Source organism: Hypanus sabinus, chromosome 7 (assembly GCF_030144855.1).
Source record: "Hypanus sabinus isolate sHypSab1 chromosome 7, sHypSab1.hap1, whole genome shotgun sequence".
Taxonomy (NCBI): Eukaryota; Metazoa; Chordata; class Chondrichthyes; order Myliobatiformes; family Dasyatidae; genus Hypanus; species Hypanus sabinus.
Window position 1 is genome coordinate 39,855,605 of NC_082712.1, and position 18,639 is coordinate 39,874,243.

The 18,639-nt window shown below is 41.5% G+C and overlaps 1 long non-coding RNA gene across 2 annotated transcripts in view; it reads right to left on the reverse strand.

Annotated features, from left to right (window-relative positions):
• The window catches only part of LOC132396312 (uncharacterized), a 67,993-nt gene that overhangs the window by 25,234 nt on the left and 24,120 nt on the right, over window positions 1–18,639 (reverse strand). For both annotated transcript variants that reach the window (XR_009512944.1, XR_009512945.1), the window contains exons 4-6: window positions 2,820–2,981; window positions 2,290–2,359; window positions 1,547–1,627 (exon numbers count right to left, since the gene is read on the reverse strand). This is a non-coding gene — a long non-coding RNA (uncharacterized LOC132396312). The remainder of the gene's footprint in view (window positions 1–1,546; window positions 1,628–2,289; window positions 2,360–2,819; window positions 2,982–18,639) is intronic.

Consider the following 18,639-nt stretch of genomic DNA (forward strand, 5'->3'; position numbering starts at 1 on the left):
GGCTCCAGGTTACCCCAAACAGAAGTATGCTCCCTCCTAGGCTGCTGGTCTTGGGAGAGTTTGGGGATTGGAACACCAAGCCAAAAACATACCTTCTTGTAGAAGCTGGACCATGGAATGATCCTCCCTTCCTTCCATTTCTCATACTGGCAATGCTGGGACAGCCAAGGGTGACTGAGGATCAGGGGTATGTGAGGAGACTCAATGTAAAAACTAATGTCCTCCCCATGATCCTCTTCTCTCATCCGCAAGACCAACGTCTGCTGCTGGGTCTGCCTGAAACCAAGCAGACAGCACAGTACTAGCAGCAACCTCAACTCTAATGCCAGAACCCCTCATTGGTAGAGATTCTTATGTGACCAACTTGTCTGGGCTTGACAGGATCCTGAGCACAAGATGGACTGGTCATGGTCTGAGATCAAGGGATGGATCTACAATGCATGGGCTAGCCCTCTTCATCCTCTTGATGTTGTCCCACTTAGAAGATTATTGGGACAAATGGATTGGTCCTAAGTCCTCCGCTGGCTCTCCCAAGGTGGAGGGCATCCTTCAGTTTGTCTCAGAGTCTGTGATGGTATAGAGTGGCCAAGGCCTCCCCGTTTTAGCCACTCTCTTGGGCCAAGTTTTGAAACTTATTAGCATAGTCGACTGCTGACTGTCCACCCTGTCAAATCTTCATCAGAAAGTCTGAAGCTTGACTGGTTTCAGCAGGGTGATGGAACACCTTCCACATGACAGCCATAAATTCCTCTGAATCCCAGCGAGGGCTCTTCCAGTCAGAAGAGAGATAATGAAGGCCAACTTTCCGTGCTCTTAAGGGAAGCAGGACAGCTGGAGTTTGAAAACTAATGAGTATTGAATGAGGAAACTGAGGCAAGAACCTGGGTCACAGTCGAATCTCTCCAGAATTGGAAGACGAACTGGCTCTGCAGAGCGACCAACTGGCTTCCCCCTTGCGAAAGTTGACAAACAGCTACCTGGCGGTCGTATATCTCCATGCCCTGTCTGGAAATCTCACTGTGGCTGGTTACAGCGGATGAAAGACTCTGACACCCCACTAGGTCCATACTGGCTCAATCGTACTGTGGCAAGAGTCCTTGACAAGGTTGGTTTGGACCCAAATGCTAGAGTATCCGAGGCAAGGATCGAGACACAGTATCAAATTGGATCGAGAACTGAGCACAAAACAGATGCTAGATGATATCACTAGTAGGGCTTACGATTGAGCACTGGGTTCTATCCAGTGCTCTTTAAATACTCAATTCTTGGTGCTCAAAATATGACTGCCAATTAGGTCCTGAATCTTTAAAGAGGCTGCACCAACTAGCCATATTCTGGAGAGTGAGAGTGTCTAACCCTGGAAGGTGGAGCAGTTGGGTGCGTGTTGTAACAATTGTATTCTCTCCTTGGAATTATTTCCGCTGGCAAAGCACTGACTCAACTTCATTGCAATTTAAAGTTTGTGGCAGGCTCTCAGGCAGAGAGGAGAAGTAAGTCTTTACTGAGAATCTGTTATCCGTTACATTGACGAATAAAATTGGCTTACCTCCCTCTGATCTCCATTGCTGCCAACTTTTTTAAGATATTGCAGGAAGTTCAGCCTTGTAGTAACAATGGCTCTGGATGCCTGAAAAAAATGTGGTTAAAATCATTAAATATTCAGAGATACCTTTCAAAGGAGCTTTTGAACTTGAGTGTTTAATGCAATATAGACTATTGAGCCTTGTTAGCCAGTTTGTCGGGCGGATTTAGGACCTGGTTCCATTTAACCAACATGATGAAACAGAAAGCAGATCTTCATCAGACATAATTATTCTGTCAGAGACAAGAGGTGTTTGCAGAATTAAAATCATAAATCACTTATTTGCCAGTGCAGAACTTCAAAAGGAGAATGGTGCCCCACCTAGCTCACAAGCAGCCTTAATTAATCCAGTTCCCTAGCCTTTGAGGAAGTCACCATGCAGTGAATTGTGAGTCTTGTGCTGCCTGACTTGTACTTAACGGATGTATTGTTAGAGCTGAAATTCCATAAAAATATTGGATTTTGCACCATACAAACCAATGATTTATGGTCAGGCTACTCCATAGATCATCAGAATTCTTTGCATTTCCTCTGCATAACAGAAAAGCAACATTTACTCCTTTACATTGCCTAATCATTCAGACTGTTTTGATGAGTATTTTAAAACATTACCAGACTATTTAAAAAAAAGCAATTGAAATGTTTGAATGCTGCTGGCTTTTACAGTGTGCTTCGAACCTGCTTATTTCATACTCAACTCTTATTACCTTGGTGTGATGATGATGTGTTTGTCAAACAGTCTGAAGTACACTTCCCTTCCCGAATGCAAGCCTCCATCTGGAGAACAATTTGAGATCTTGATTAAGTAGCCCCTGGGGCCCTTTAAACATGCAATTCACTACTTTGAGCCTGTGGAGAATTGTGTTTTAAAAAACAACAGGTCAGAAATTGCTTTTGTAGCTAGTCATCTAGCTTTCCTTTGTGACCTCACTCAACATGCCAGCTTATGCCATCTCCAACATCAGGCAACTAGGCTTGCGAGTATGCACTTATAGGCGTGATTGTCACTCACCCTGTCTGTTAATAAATACCACACCATCAGAGTGTATTATAGATGATTTCTTGTCCATTAGTTGATGTTGCATACCCTGGCAAGTGCCGGTGTTGAATGTCAATTCCTTCTGCTTCCCTGCACTGAGAATATTACTACCCAGAGTAAACACGCTAGGAATGTCAGCTTCTGCCACATGGCTCTTTACAAATTCATCATGCCTACTGGTCAATGATCTGCACTCACCCCCATGTTATTCGACGTCTTGCATTTACTTCTTGTGTGCTTCGCTCCCAGTGTCCAGGCTGCCTCCAGACCTTCGGTCACTCTGCCAGGTCAGCTTGGAAAGCGACTTCTGCCCAACGGCTCTGAAGGCTTCTTATCACATCATTGCCATCAGAGAGCTGCCTAAGTATTCAAATAGTCTTGATGATTAGCATTATTGAAAAACCGTTCTACTAGATAGAAAGAAGTGAACAGAAAACAATTTACACATATAAGTGATAGAAATTAATATGAGCAAAGGAAAATAAAACACTTACTTACATTTACTTTGTATCCAACTGAAGGATGGCTCAGACCATCTGTGATAACCCATAGTTAACACTCACTGATGGCCATGAATGAGCCGCAACTACAATATTGGCAGTCAGGGTTCATAACGCATTCAGCAACAAAAATCACATTATACAAGCAATTCAATACAGATCACTGAGCACTAATCTGTACTCAATGTTCTAAACCAACAATGTAGAGAAAGAATACATCAACAATTGAATAACTAATCTAATGAGTATATACCACTACTTAGACCTTCTTTCGAGATGTACAGGTCCTTTCCAACATACAAACACTTGACGTATACACACAAAAGAGCTTTTAGGAGACTGGTGGTATGAACTTGCTGGCTGATGTGGAACTGCAAGTATCATCTCTGTGCGGAAGTTCAGTTCATGGCCACTTTTCCCCATTTTTGAACTGTTAAGTAAAAAGTTATAAATGAACACTCCTAAGCAAATTTGGAACAAGAGTAGGAAATTCAGATTTCTTTTTGCACTGCCTGTTTACTTTTTTATATACACTTTTCATAATTTAGAACTTATTTCATGTAATGCGCTGTCCTACTGCCACAAAACAATAAATCTCATGACCTATCAGTGATTCTGATTTTGATTCTGATTCTGATTTCCTAACTTTGAGTTCATCTGGAAATCTTGCTGCAGTGGCAAAGCAAAAAGCTAAGCTGATACCTCTGCAGAGAGACAACTATAATTACCCTGTAATTGGCCTTCATGGCTATTTCAAATGCTTCCTCATGGGAAGCATCCAAGCAATGACCTTAAAAGTACAGGTCAGTTAGCAATTAAATAGCACAAGCGTGTTTTAGTTAGCAGAGATGTTGAAAGAAGAGAAGCTGGAATCAGTGGAAGGAATGTTGCAGATGATGAGCTAGAAAGCCTGGCTGGTGCATTGTGTTAAACATTCTAAGTTACAGGAGAAAAGGCCTAAATTTTGTTACATATACATCAAGTGGGCAAAATGTTCCACGTCTTGCTCTGGGCTGAGCCCAGATAACAGAATCGGAATCAAGTTCAATATCACTGGCATAGAGTATGTCATGAAATCTGTTGTTTTCTACGGAGGGGATACTGCACAGGACTGAAAGAAGCCGCAGAGGGTTGTAAATCTAGTCATCTCCATCTTGGGCACAAGCCTACAAAGTACCCAGGACATCTTCAGGGAGCGGTGTCTTAGAAAGACAGCTTCCAGTATTAAGGACCTCCAGCACCCAGGGCATGTCCTTTTCTCACTGTTACCGTCAGGTAGGAGGTACAGAAGCCTGAAGGCACACGCTCAGCAATTCAGGAACAGCTTCTTCTCCTCTGCCATCTGATTCCTAAATGGAGATTGAATATTTGGGCACTACCTCACATTAAAAATATACAGTATTTCTGTTTTTGCCTGTTTTTTAATTGATTTACTCACTTATTTATTATGTTTTATTTTATTTATTATTTTTCTCTCTGCTCGATTATGTATTGCATTGAACTGCTGCTGCTAAGTTAACAAATCTCACGTCACATGTCAGTAATAATAAACCTGATTCTGAACAATAAAAACTATACAGTAGATATACTCTGAGGTAGTGTTCATGGGGTCAATGGCCGTTCAAAAATTTGATAGCAGAGGGGAAGAGAAACTGTTCCTGAAATACTGAGCATGTGTTTTCAGGTTCCTGTACCTCCTCCTTGATGGCAGCAATGAGAAGAGGGCACATTCTTGATGATATGGATCGCTAATGATGGGTACTGCATTTTGAGGCATTGTCTTTTGCAGGAAAGATTTACTTGCTTTCTGATGTTAGTGAATTTTATCTCAGTCTCCATTCAATTGTGAGTGTGGGTGACATGGTGGCACAGTACTTAGTTCAATGCCCCTACAGCGTCAGCAACCTGGGTTTAATTTTGCCACTGTCTGGGGGGGGGGGCGGGGGAGTTTGTATGTTCTCCCCATGACTGGGTGTTCTGGTTTCCTTCCGCAATCCGAAGATGTACGGGTTAGTAGGTTAATTGTTCACACCGGTGTTATAGGGTCACATGGGCTGCTGAGCCCAAAGCGTCTGTAAGCAAAGGGTCTATATCTCCAAACAAATAAAATAATGCAATGTAGTACCACACACACACACACACACACACACACACACACACACACACACACACACACACACACACACACACAATGCTGGCAGAATTCAGTAACTCAGGCAGCATCTATGAGGGGACATTTCTAGCTGAGATCCTTCAGTAGGACTGAATCCTTCACCAGTCATGTTCAAGTTCGAATTCAATTTCAAGTTTATTGCCATCTGACTGTACAAACAGTGCCTTGTTAAAAGTGTTCACATAAATGAGTGTTGTAACCAGGGATTTTGATTGACTGAACTGAGAATTTTTATTTGTGAATCACATGCTCCTTTTTTCACGGTAGAGCCCAAAAACACAAGGAGAATTGTAAAATGTGAAAACTAAAAATTCATAAACCGAAATGTCAGCAGTTCAAAAGTATCTATCCCTCTTTGCTCAGTACTTAGTTGAATCACCTCTCACAGCCAAAAGTTTTTTTTGGATATGTCCCTATTGGCTTTGCACAATGTAATGGAGCAAGATTTGCCGTGCCGATTCCTTCTTGCAAATTTACTCAAGCGGGCCAGGTTAGATGGGGAGTGGCAGTGGACAGCGATCTTGTCTTCCCAGAGATTTTCAATCGGGTTAAAGTCAGGATCTGACTGGGCCACTCAAGGACATCAAATTTCTTCATTTGGAGCCACTCCTGACCAGGTTTCAAGTCCTGCTGCTGAAAAGCATCCCAATAGCATAACGTTACCTCCGCCATACTTTACTGTAGGGATGGTGTTATCTGGCTGATGCGCAGTATTAGATTTATGCCACACCTACTGCTTAGTGTTAAGGCCAAAAAATTCCACTTTAGTCTCTTCTGACCACAAGACCTTTCTCCACATCTTTACAGAATCTTCTAAGAAGCAGTTTGCAAAGATTTTATGGGCAAGGGTGTGATTTTTTTTCTAGACAGGGCTTTTTCCTTGCCGCTCTTCCATAAACACCCTTTTTCTACAAGGCCTTAGAGATGGTGGGGCCATGAATTTCATCTCCAGTTGCAGCCACTGACTTCTGCAGCTCCCTCAGAGTGACTGTTGTTGTCACAGTAACCTCTCTTACAAGCACCATTCTTCTCCGGCGACTAAGTTTAGTGGGGAGGCCTGACCTAGGCAGTGTGGCTGTGGTTTCATATATTTTCCACTTTTTCACGACAGACTGCACTGAACTCTGACATATGTTCAGTGCCTTCGAGAAGGTCTTGTACCTTTCCCCAGATTTGTGCTTCTCTATTATCATTTGCCTCACTTATCTTGAATGCCCTTTTTCCTGATAGTTACTCAAGTCCTGCACCAGCAGTTACGATCCTGCTGCAATGGAGCTGCTCTACACACAGAAAACTGGCCACCCTAACTTACCTACTTTCTGGAACTAAGCAAACTCATTCCAATCCCAGTCACTTGGCTAAAATCTACAAATAATGCTTCTAGATGCCCACGTTCGGAGGCTGAGGTCCGACTCATTGTTGACTCATTCACAGAGGCGTGAAGAAATCATCCTTTAGGTAGCTGTGATCACAGTCCTTATACCTGTAACTGGAGAGGTATGTGCGCTGTGACTACAAATCCAGCTGCCAAATAAATGAACCAATGTCAGTATCCCCTCCCGGGCCAATATCCCACAAACTGAGGCCATAAACACACTCATCTGATTGCAATGGGAAAACCACTTCACTCCCAACAGCCTAGTGAAAAAGACACCGTCTCAAGCCTTAGCAAGGAGCAGAGGGTGAGGGTTGACAGAAGAAGCAATTCAAAGATGTTCTCAAAGCTTTCTTGATAAAAATGAGACATACATGGGAACCTGCAAGCAGAGAATTCTTAAAGTGGAGGACAAGTATTCTGCCTGGGATTAAGAACCTTAAATTCTATTGTTGGCTGGCACACAGAAGCCCAGCAAAAAGAGTGAAAGAAACACATTATCTTCCAATGTACTGATTCACCTACCAGAACAGGTACTTCCTGAGCCTTCTGCATCAGAGTCCACAGGTCAAGACTGGTGTAATTAACTACCTCAGAAACAACTGAACTAGAATAGAAACAATTACTGCTTGAAGGATGTCATTACTGAAATAGGAGTTACATAGTTTGTGGTTCTTAAGGTATTGCATTTTTGCCTGAATTGGAAAAGAATGGAATGCAGACTCCAGTCTACATTGGGTACAGCCTTCTAGACTCAACTATTTATGATAATAAGCAATTCCAAATTTAGCATTTCACATCTCTAAAATCTGTAGTTTTGTTTTATCTCTGATGATTTCAGATAATTACTGGGCTTCTTCTCTTTACATTACATAATTTTTCATAAGTTATCATATTTCTCTCATATGACACTTGGCCCATCGAGTTCTTGCTGGCTCGAACAGTGATCCCATCAATCCCATTCCCTCACTTTTCTCCCTACAACCTCTTCTTTCCCACATACCCTGATTCTCTCACCACTCATTTACCAAAGACTCAGTTTACAGTAGTTGATTAACATACCTACCAGCATGTCTTTGCAATGTGGAAAGAAATACAGCATCGAGGGAAACAGAGAAACATGCAGACTCCACTGAGACACACTGTGAGTTAAAACTGAATCTTGTTCACCATAAATCTGCTTTGTAACTACCACCTAAATACACAGAACTCTTTCAATTATTCTCTTATCCTTTTGCCACCTTTTCACATCCTGAACTATCATCCTGAACTGAACTTTGCATCATTTAATCACCTGCCTTTCTCCTTGTCGCAGCATTGTCTCCCTTCCCTTCCTCTTCCCCATTCTCTGTGTCTTAAATATATTTTACCTGACTTTTCCCAATTCTGATGAAGACTCTTTAACTCTGTTTTCCTCTCCACGGAAGTCACCTGACCAGCTGAGTATGATATTTCTGGTACTTGTTAATATTTCTGGTACTTATTATTTATTTCAGACTTGCAGCATCTGCAGTATTTTATTTTCTCGTTTGTCTTGCTTTAGTGTCTAAAATGCATGTTGCCCATAGAGAGCGTGGCCCAGTGAAGTGACTCATTCAATATTAGGCCTTGTGCGTGTGGGATGAGAGCAGGGCCCAGATTGTAGTTCACCAAAGTAGCAATCATTGGAACCATGAAAGAAACACAGCGTGATCCAGTTACTTCTCCACATGGCAACAGATTTGGTATCAGAGTTTTACACCTAATTATACTGCTCTCAACAGTATGGGGGAGGCAGACAAGAACAGACTGAAGTGTAGGTATTGTGGTTCTCATGGTAAATGCCTATCATCACTCACTATACAGACAAACCCATTAAAGTGGCTGAAGGAACTAATAGAACACTCAAAGCAATAGAATTAAATCCTCAAGCAAAGAAAAGAGTAAAAGGAAGAAATGTAAGAATTTATATGGAGCATCTTATGAAGCTAAGATTTTTGAAAATGCTTTGCAGCTAACAAGTACTCCTGTATTATGGTCAACACTGAAATGGACTGAAAAGTTATTTTTTTACAGAACATGCACATGCATAAAAATATCATAACAAATAGATATTCAGTCACAATATTCTCATTTAAGGGATAAATAGTGGCTAGAGCACTTTTGCTCTTCTTCAAGATAGTGTGAGATGGTGATGAAGCAGGCAGGAGTTTGCATTAATATCTCATCCAGGTGATTGGACTCTGATAGTACAGTGTTCATTGGAGACATAAATGATGTGCTTAAATCACTAAAAAGGAGCTTGAATCACAGCCACCTAAGTAATAGGTGGGGGTGTTAAAAGCGAAGAGAAAAATGGAAGCATAAAATATAGTTTACGAATTCAAGTCCAGTTTTTACATCTGCAATGCTAAATCCATCCTGTCACTTTGCCTTTTACTCATAAAGTGTTGCCAATTTCAAGTGAAACTAAAGTGTGAGGATTATGCAGGAAACCAATAATTACTTCCCTGATGGCTTCCTCTCACATTCATCATTGTGTCTATGTCACAAATAACACTGATGGGATCTGTGGAGTTTCAGCTTGCATTGTATTACCACTGCAGACAAGAGCAAGTCTTCAGCAAAGTTCAAAGTTCAAAATTATTTATCCAAGTACATATATATCACCATATACAACCCTGAGATTCATGTGAGATTTCACGTCACATGCTGGTGATAATAGACCCAATTCTGATTCTGATTCTGTTCTTGCGGGCAACCACACAATAAATACAAGAAACACCGCAGAATCAATGAAAAAAATAAAAACACAAAACGCTGGCAGAACTCAGCAGGCCAGACAGCATCTATGGGAGGACGTTTCAAGCCAAAACCCTTCATCAGGAACCAATGAAAGACTGCATCCAATAGGACGGACAACAACCGATGTGCATAAAAATGCAAGAAACTGCATGTACAAAGAGAAAGAGAACAGTAAGAAATAATATTAGGTAAATAAACAATATATATTGAGAATATGAGATGAAGAGTCACTGAAATCCAATTCAGGGGGAACAATTTAGTGATTTAACTCACTATTATTTGAAGCTTGCAGAAGCCCAGTAAGAATTCAAGCAAAGTAAATCTCAAAATATTCACCTCGACAATTTTATGATAAGGTTTAGCAAATACTGGACACAGGAAATATTTAAAAAGACGGAGTATGTTACTCTCTTTCAAGGCAGACTCAAGCCCATGGCTTAGCTCCTCCTGTTCTAATTAAATTCTATCCTGCTGAGTGTATAATCAAAGGACCTACTTCTGTGAGACCCTTGTGTTCTACTGAGGGAGCGAGCATATGAAATATATATAGTTCAGGGAGGAAGTCTTTGTATAAAATAGAAGATGATAAAGATTTATTGCATTGATTAACTGTGTTTGAAAAATGCAATTTTACTCTGGAGAATCTAATTTCTTTCAGACAACATTGTTATTGCACTTTGACATTAGACAACCAATCAGTGACCTTTTGCGTGATTTAGTTGCATGACATCCAGCCGCAAGTAAGCAGATTTCCATTCATTTGAAGTGAAAAGGAGATTATGGCCTCTAGTTTGTGTGTCATACAGTGCTCTTCCTGTGACACTCTGGGTGCCAGCTGGTATTTGACACCTCACTCCCCGTGTCAAGCGAAGAAAGGATCTTTTGAATGACTTCCAAATTGACTGCTGGTGGTTATTAACAACTCCCACAGGAAGAATGATCCCATATAAAAAAAGTAATTTCTGCTCTGCCAGAATCACTGCTGCATCCTATTATACATCCTCAGTGTTGTTTCACATCAGTTTCATGCACCAGACTTCCACTGCCCCGATTAGTGCAACCAGACCTTTCTTAATAGCCATTTGCCACTTTCAACAGGATCCACCACCGAAGCTTCCCTTGCCACTGGAAAGTCACCTCTGTCCTTACACTGAGCCCAATGACCAAGAACAGGACATAAATTATCACTGTGCAACTAGTCTCAATAAAAACACCAAAGCAGCATTTTCATCATTGAACTGAAGAATCATCTCCAAAATGCAGTTTTATTTTCTCTGTATTTGATGGATGTATGGGAAATATGCTGATCATTTGAAATATTTCAAAATTTAGTGGTCACAAATTGCTTTTCCCCTGAGCTTTCTCAGATTTACTTCTGTTTTTGCAATTCTTTTAACATAGAGATTTATCCCTACAATAGCAATTACTTACTGCAAGAAATCTATTCCATCTAATTGATACATAAGGGAATGGAAAAGATCCCACAGGAAAAAAAGGGTATTCTGGGATTCTGAGGCAGGAAAAGATCTAAAGCTTCCTGCTTTGTTCAAGAGGAAGTTTTTATTCTACCTACTGACAAAAGGGAAAATAAATAAAATGTACTTTTCAAGGTTTCTTCACCCGTGAGTCCTTTCATTAGCCTGAAGGTAAAAAAAGGTTGCAGTGGATTTCTGGTTCCAATCTACCTTAATATGTTTTGGGGGGTTTATGTTAGTGGAATGTTATTAGAATATTTACATCCTGTCAACTTTATTTCATTGCCTTTGCTATTAGTTCAAAGGACTGTTAGGCATTAAATGTACCAGCTGCCAGGTGGATATGTTAAAATGACTGGTTGGCTCCCAATTTTTCACTGGCCATTCCCTTTACCCTTTTCAATCAAAACTAGGCATTAGATAGTACCGTTTAAAATGCAATGATTGACACTTACCACAAGAAGACATAGGTAAGAAATGGTTGATAGTTATAACCCACAATGATTTCCAACATCTGCAGACTTTCTCATGTTTATGATTTTATTTATTTCTATTTTATGTAGAGATACTTCACTGTAAAAGGTCTCCCCGGCTTAATGAGTCACTCTGCCCACATGAACAATTAACCTACTATCACATAAAACTTACCAATTTGTATGACTATGGAATGTGGGTGGAAACCAGGGCACCTGGAGGAAGCACACTCAGTCATGGGGAGAATTTACAATCAGAGCTAGCATTCAATTATTTAAATTGATGCAAATCATGGACATAGAAACTTGCTGTGATTCAGGGTGGGATGCTGAATGTGAAGCTATGCTCTACAGCAGTGCTCAAACAATAAAAGAGAGTGAGAGTGAGAGAGTGTGAGGGAAAGAGAGAGAGGGAGAGAGAGAGAGAGAGGGAGAGGGAGGGAGAGAGGAGAGGGAGAGGGAGAGAGGAGAGGGAGAGAGGAGAGGGAGAGAGGAGAGAGGAGAGGGGAGAGGGAGAGGAAGAGGGAGAGACTGAATATGCTAGGACTTTTGCATAGTAATTTTATGTATTGTTTCGAATGAAGTACCCTTGCCTGGTGTCTCAGGACTGGGTGTGTCTGCACCTGTGCTACCTCCTGCCCCAACACTCCTCTCTGCCACCTGTCCCACATGCCTCTCACGGAGATCCGCTCTTACCATTCCCAACATCCTTTGCTCCCGCCAGATTTACAAACTCACTCTCCGCTCCACATTGACAAGTACTGCTGTGCAAAAGTCTAGGGCACCCTTGCTATATATGTGTGTGCCTAAGACTTTGTGTAGTACTGTATAGCATTATGCCCCCTCATTCCTAAGAGCATAACATGTAATGGTATTGGATGATCTCTCCTCAGAAAGCAGGCTTCCGAAATTCTGTATTCTGCATCTTATCAAAATGGTATGTATTTTTACACCAGCAGGACATAGTGTCTGCCTGTCTATTCCATTAACTCATCCCATCATCTTAAAACACTTTAGCAGGACGATCACCAAATCTTTTCTACTCAAGCTAATACAAGCCACTTTGGTGTGATGAGCTTAACCAGCACCAGATGCATTCACACAGAATAGTAAAGCACAGAGAAGGCTATTTTGATTTCTGTCAGCTTTGGCTGGTTTGTCAGAGAGCTTTTTGATCACCATTAAGAGTCATTCTCCCTGAGCTCATTCCTCATCCATTTCCTTGTATCAGTCAGAGATTGCATAGCATTAAAAAAAAGGAAATATGACAGAGCTAAGGTGAGTGGGAGGACAGATGATTGAGAAATTTTTAAGGAACAACAGAACTTAACTAAAAAGGCAATATGGAGAGAAAAAATGAGGTACGAACGCAAGCTAGCCAGAGATATGAAGGAGGATAGCAAAAGCTTTTTTAGCTATGTGAAGAGAAAGAAGACAGTTAAGAACAATGTTGGGCCCTTGAAGAATGAATTGGGAGAAATTGTTATGGGAAACAGAGAAATAGCAGAAGAATTTAATGAGTACTTTAGATCTGTTTTCACTAAGGAAGACACAAGCAATCTCCCAGATGTATGGATGGGCCAAGGACATAGAGTAACAGAGGAAATGAAACAGATTGACATAAGGAAGGAAACAGTGATGGTCTGCACCCTAGGGTACTAAAGGAGGTGGCCCCAGAAATTGCGGATGTATTGGTTATCATTTTCCAATGTTCCTTAGGTTCAGGATCAGTTCCTGAGGATTGGAGAACGGCTAATGTTATCCCACTTTTTAAGAAAGGAGGGAGGGAGAAAACAGAGAACTATCGTCCTGTCAGCCTAACATCAGTAGTGGGAAAGATGCTAGAGTCCATTATTAAAGATGAAATAGTGGCATATTTAGATAGCAGTGATAGGATTAGGCCGAGCCAGCATGGATTTACCAAGGGCAAATCATGCTTGACTAATCTATTGGAGTTTTTCGAGGATGTAACCAGGAAGTTAGACAAGGGAGATCCAGTGGATGTAGTGTATCTCGATTTTCAGAAGGCATTTGATAAGGTCCCACATAGGAGATTGGTGGGTAAAATCAGAGCTCATGGCATTGGGGGGAAGATATTGACATGGATAGAAAACTGGTTGGCAGATAGAAAGCAAAGGGTAACGGTGAATGGGTGTTTCTTGGAATGGCAGGTGGTGATTAGTGGGGTGCCACAGGGCTCGGTACTGGGACCACAGCTGTTTATGATTTACATCAATGATTTAGATGAAGGGATTGAGAATAACATCAGCAAGTTTGCTGATGATATTAAGCTGGGTGGCAGTGTGACATGTGATGAGGATGTTAGGAGAATTCTGGGTGACTTGGATAGGCTGGGTGAGTGGGCAGATACTTGGCAGATGACGTTTAATGTGAATAAGTGTGAGGTTATCCACTTTGGGAGTAAGCACAGGAAGGCAGATTATTATCTGAATGGTGTAGAGTTAGGTAAGGGAGAAATACAAAGAGATCTCGGAGTCCTTGTTCATCAATCACTGAAGGTGAATGAGCAAGTGCAACAGGCAGTGAAGAAGGCTAATGGAATGTTAGACCTTATTACAAAGGGAATTGAGTACAAGAGCAAGGAAATCCTTTTGAATTTGTACAGGGCCCTGGTGAGACCACACCTAGAGTATTGTGTACAGTTTTGGTCTCCAGGGTTAAGGAAGGACATCCTGGCTATAGAGGAAGTGCAGCGTAGATTCACGAGGTTAATTCCTGGGATGTCCGGACTGTCTTACGCAGAGAGGTTAGAGAGACTGGGCTTGTACACTCTGGAATTAAGGAGATTGAGAGGGGATCTGATTGCAACTTATAAGATTATTAAGGGATTGGACAAGATAGAGGCAAGAAATATGTTCCAGATGCTGGGAGAGTCCAGTACCAGAGGGCATGGTTTGAGAATAAGGGGTAGGTCATTTAGGACAGAGTTAAGGAAAAATTTCTTCTCCCAGAGAGTTGTGGAGGTGTGGAATGCACTGCCTCAGAAGGCAGTAGAGGCCAATTCTCTGGATGCTTTCAAGAAGGAGCTAGATAGGTATCTTATGGATAGGGGAATCAAGAGATATGGGGACAAGGCAGGAACTGGGTATTGATAGTAGATGATCAGCCATGATCTCAAAATGGTGGTGTAGGCTCGAAGGGCCGAATGGTCTACTTCTGCACCTATTGTCTATTGTCTATAATATTGCTTGGAGCTCCACAATATCTTGCAAAATACACACCGTAGCCACATTATTAGGTACCTCCTGTACCTTATAAAGTGGCCACTGAGTGTATGTTCAAGATCTTCTGCTGCTGCAGATCATCCAATGTCTTGTTCATTAGAGGTGCCATTATTGCAGCACCTGGTTATTTGTTGCCTTCCTCTCAACGTGAAACAGTCCAGCCATTCTCCCCGATCACTCTCATTAACAAGGCTCTTTCACATACAGAATCAGAATCAAGTTTATTATCACCAGCATGAGTTGTGAAATTTGTTAACAACAGTTCAATGCAATATGTAATATAGAAGAAAAAAAATAATCAATCAATTACAGTATATGTATATAGAATAGATCAATAATCGTGCAAAAACAGAAATAATATATATTTAAAAAGTGATGTAGTGTTTATGGGTTCAATTAGGAATCAGATGGCAGAGGGGAAGAAGCTGTCCTGAATCACTGAGTGTGTGCCTTCAGGCTTCTGTACCTCCTACCTGATGGTAACAGTGAGAAAAGGGCATGCTCTGGTTCTGGGGGTCCTTAATAATGGACGCTGCCTTTCTGAGACACCACTCCCTAAAGATGTCTTGGGTACTTTGTAGGCTAGTACCAGAGATGGAGCTGACAAAATTTACGACCCTCTGCAGCTTCTTTCGGTCCTGTGCAGTAGCCCCTCCATACCAGATAGTGATGCAGCCTGTCAGAATGCTCTCCACGGTACATCTATAGAAGCTTTTGAGTGTTCTGTTGACATACTATATCTCTTCAAACTCTTAATGAAGTATAGTCGCTGTCTTGCCTTCTTTATAACTGTATCGACATGTTGGGACCAGGTTAGGTCCTCAGAGATCTTGACACCTAGGAACTTGAAGCTGCTCACTCTCTCCACTTCTGATCCCTCTATGAGGATTGGTTTGTGTTCATTCGTCTTACCCTTCCTGAAGTCCACAATCAGCACTTTCATTTTACTGATGTTGAGTGCCAGGTTGTTGCTGCGGCACCATTCCACTAGTTGGCATATCTCACTCCTGTACACCGTCTCGTCACCACCTGAAATTCTAGCAACATTGTTTGCATCGTCAGCTAATTTATAGAAGGTATTTGAGCAATGCCTAGCAACACAATCATGTGTATATAAAGTTTAGAGCAGTGGGCTAAACACACAACCCTGAGGTGTGCCAGTGTTGACCGAGGAGGGGATATTATCACCAATGTGCACAGATTGTGGTCTTCTAGTTAGGAAGTCGAGGATCCAATTGCAGAAGGAGATACAGAGGATCAGGTTCTGTAACTTCTCAATCAGGATTGTGGGAATGATGGTGTTAAATGCTGAGCTATAGTCAATGAGCAGCATCCTAAAGCAGGTGTTTGTATTATCCAGGTGGTCTAAGGCCGTGTGAAAAGCCATTGAGATTGCACCTGCCATTGACCTATTGTGGTGATATGCAAATTGCAATAGGTCCGGGTCCTTGCTAAGGCAGGAGTTCAGTCTAGTCATGACCAACTTTTCAAAGCATTTCATCACTGTGAAGTGAGTGCTACCGGGCAATAGTCATTAAGACAGCTCAGATTATTCTTCTTAGGCACTAGTATAATTGTTGCCTTTTTAAAAGAAGTGGGAACTTCTGCCTGTAGCAGTGAGCAGTTGAAAATGTCCTTGAATACTCCCGCCAGTTGGTTGGCACAGGATTTCAGAGCCTGACCAGATACTCCGTCTGGACCTCGAACTGCCACTTACTCTACGTTTTTGTTTGTTGCACCAATATCTGGAAACTCCAGAAACTGTATGTGAAAATCTCCGGCGGTCTGCCGTTTCTGAGCTCCTCATATAACCCTCTCTGGCACCAACAATTATTGCATGGCCAAAGACACTTAGCTCACATTTCTACCCCATTCTGATGTTTGGTATGAACAACAGGTGAACCTTTTGACCAAGTCTGCATGTCTTTATGCTTTGAATTGCTGCCACATGATTGGCTGATTAGATATTTGCATTAACGAGCAGGTGTACAGGTGTACATAATAAAGTGACCACTGAGAATATATCACCATACATATTTATTGTACTTCTTGCTCTGTAATTACTAACTGTGCTTTGGACTTGGGAGATGGTGGGGGGGTGGAGGAAAAGGGAGGTGGCTGTTTGATGGTGAGGGGAGATTTTAACTCCTTCCATCTGGAATAAACCAGATGGAGACAATTAAGAGGAAGCAGTTCAGTTATACCAATTCAGCAAGCAATATACATCGTATGCTGTGGCTAATATTTTTCTCATTACCACCAACAAAATTGAATTATTGCAAGGAAGTGGGGGTTTCAACACCGCGTAAGTTATCAAGGAAATTCTCTTTCTGTTTTTTCAACTGAGTCAAATGTATAAAACACTTTGTTAAAACCTGTTAAAATAAAAATATCCTGCTGTGCTGCCTAAACCAAAGTCCTCAAAAGTTCTTTTGAAGTCATTTCACTTTACTGCTGTGTAATGTAAAGCACTGGGCATTGTTAAACTAAACACATGGAAAAAATGAGGTGACCCATAAGTTATGGCTTTGCTAAATTCTTCAATGACATGATCAGCCTTTAGTGTTCAACAGTCAATTAACTCCTCAGTGCTTGTCGATATACTGCAGAACCAGTTGCTTTAAAGCGAAGCTTTTGGAGTACTCTTACCTAAATGTGAAGCCCAAAAACTGCTTAGTTTAAGCCTGAGTTAAAAGTAAGTTATTCTCTGTTGGACACATTGCCCCATTGCATTTACCCACAGATGAGGGGTTTAGACCCTAAGATATAGGGGCAGAATTATGCCATTAAACCCATCCACCATAGCTGATTTATTATCCCTCTCAACACCATGCCCTTGCCTTCTTCCTGTAACCCTAGATCCTAGACATCCTCACTAGTCAAGAACCTTTCAAACTCTGCTTTAAATATATCCAATGACTTGGCCTTCACAACTGTCTGCAGCAATGATTCCACAGATTCACTGCCCTCTGGCTACAGAAATTCCTCCTTATCTCTGTTATAAAGGGACATCCTTGTATTCTGAAGCTGCATCCTCTGGAACCAGATGACCTCAATATAGGAAACATCCCCTCCACATCCACTCTATCTGGCATTTCAATAATTGATAGATCTCAATGAGATCCCTCCCCCCCCCCCATTCTTCTAAACTCCAGGAAGTATAGGCCTAGAGCCATCAAAACCTCCTTATATTCCAATATCAAACATTTCTCCAATACCCTCCTGGTAGCTGCTTTGGGTGCCTTGCCAACCATTACAATCTGATCTTCAGTTGTACTTCACAACTGGCTGACTGGGAAGAGAAAGTGAGGGAATAAAGGTTGGCTGATGGCGAGTAGCAGTGATCAACAGGAGTTGTTCAAAGGTTCATATATTATCGAAGTATAGAACTCTGAAATTCTTCAATTCTCCAGGTAACCATGAAACCTAGAAAGAAAAGAAAGGCAACACCATCGTTGCTGTTGGGACTGCTTCTTTTCATATTATACGTCAATGGCAATATGTCAATTGACAGAATTAACGGCTTTGTGGCCAAGTTTGCATATGATACGAATAGGTGGAGGGGCATGTAGTGTTGAGGAAGCAGGGAGTCTACAGAAGGACTTAAACAGATTGGGAGAATGGGCAAAGAATTGGCGGATGGAATATAGTGTAGGGAAGTGTATGGTCACGCACTTTGGTAGAAGGAATAAAGGCATAGATTATTTTCTAAATAGGGAGAAAATTCAAAAATCCGAGATGCAAAGGGATTTGGGAGTCCTCTTGTAGGATTCCCTAAGGGTTAACTTGCAGGTTGCATTGGTGATAAGGAAGGCAAATGCGATGTTAGCATTGATTTCGAGAGAACGAGAATATAAAAGCATGGATGTATTGCTGAGGCTTTATAAGCCATTGATCAGACCACGCTTGGAGTACTAGGAGCAGCTTTGTGTCCCTTATGTCAGGAAAGCTGTGTTGACTTTGGAGATGGTCTAGAGGATGTTCACCAGAATG